Source organism: Tupaia chinensis, unplaced genomic scaffold (genome assembly GCF_000334495.1).
Source record: "Tupaia chinensis unplaced genomic scaffold, TupChi_1.0 Scaffold149552_1, whole genome shotgun sequence".
Taxonomy (NCBI): Eukaryota; Metazoa; Chordata; class Mammalia; order Scandentia; family Tupaiidae; genus Tupaia; species Tupaia belangeri.
Window position 1 is genome coordinate 1,394,289 of NW_006209397.1, and position 1,736 is coordinate 1,396,024.

At 44.1% G+C, this 1,736-nt stretch overlaps 1 pseudogene; it reads right to left on the minus strand.

The window, feature by feature from the left end:
- LOC102472445 (queuine tRNA-ribosyltransferase accessory subunit 2-like) overlaps positions 1-1,254 on the minus strand; it is a 1,777-nt pseudogene extending 523 nt beyond the window's left edge.
- Positions 1,255-1,736: the final 482 nt, after the last annotated feature.

Consider the following 1,736-nt stretch of genomic DNA (forward strand, 5'->3'; position numbering starts at 1 on the left):
GGATGGTCACGCCGCAATCTCTTCTCCTCCATTCTCCTCTTAGGATCTTGGGCACGCATGCACACGTGCCTGGTGTGAGTTCTAAGCCACCGGGTCCAGGACACAAATCGCGGTCGACTACGTGGGAGTCCAGCAACATAGCCATTATGCTAACTGCTGGTTCCCAGTCCACTCCTTTTTGAACACAACTGAGTACCTCATCTGGCACACTAACCCTCACAGAAGAGCCTTGGTTTGTCTTCTGACAGCTTCACAGTGACTGCTGACAGCAAGTACAGTCTAGTCTCCCTGGTCGTTGGAGTCCCTTGAAAGCTGTCCAGAAGAAATCCACCTACAGGACCCTTGGTTGTCTCTCATGCTGACCTCAGCCTCTCCTCCATCAAATCTCTACCCTCAATCACTCCAATGATCGTACTTTTCTTTTTTTTTCCCTTGGAGAGAGATTTTTGCTACAGGGCATGTGTGCTCACTGGAGACAGAGAGACAGAAAGCGAGAAATCATCCCCCAGGGGGAAATGGCTACATCACAATCCCTACTCCTCCATTCTCCTCTAGGGATCCTAGGCACACAAGCACACATGCCCAGCATGAGGTCTAAGCTGCAGTGTACAGGACTCGAAATGTGTCAGCTACATGACAGTCTATCAATGTAACCATTACATCATCTGCTGGTCCCAAAGATGGTACTTTTATGAAGGACTTCTGACTCTTCCTATAGTCACAATAGTTATCCAGGGATAGAAGTGATCAGTCAACAGACTTTCTGGCTCTTTTAATGGAAGTTGCTTCCTCACAAGATGCCTCTCCACCTGTGAGGCACTGGAACCAATCTGGCTGAAGGGCTTGCTGAATTGCCATGAACTTGGAAGCAGTCATTTCCACGCATCCTCCATCACCCCACACAGACACAGACTTAAGTTTGTTACATAACTTGCTGGGCAGAGGCTGACTGGATCATACAGGGCATGCAGAGCAATTCTGGCAGCCTATAAACTTTCCAACACTTTCCTTATATTCTGCCAAAATTTCATGATGTTCTGCCAGGGATGACAGAGTAAGCTGAGCCATGACAGGATCACCATGGATATTATGCAGCATGTTATAGGTAAGGTGTGGGGCAGAGCCAGTCTTGGTATACAGAAGGCAGCCAGGAATGTTCATAGTGTGGTCCCCTGTTTTGCCCAGGTTTTTTATTTTTCCTAGGCGATGGCCATTAACTACTTTGGCGAGACTCAGCTTCATCCTGAAGAATTCCTCTAACACCTGCAAACGTCCAAAATCTTTTGGTACTCAGATCCCTCAAACTCTTCACAGTTCACTACCATGTGTCAGGCTTGTAGAATTCTCGACCCCCTAATTGTTTCTTTTTTATGGTGTCTGTCTCCTCCTTTGAATCCTGGAAAAACTTCTTCATCTCTGTCACCATGAATACTCTGAATTATTTTTCTGATGTTCCTGCAAATTATTTTGACTTTCTATGGTTGAAGAAGAATTGCTATGTTCCATTGGGGAGAGGTGTTTCCTTGTTTCCCCATATTTCTTTTTTTAAAATGATTTTAATTGTATTTATTTATTTATGAAACATTTTGTAAATTAATTTACATTCATTTCCTAAGCATCATCACAGCATACAAAATGTGATTTCCCATCCAGAATACACTGCATAATGGCTTGATCATACATGTTATTGTCAATAATTTTCCATTTTTTAACCCCTATTTTTGACCCTCTGCCCT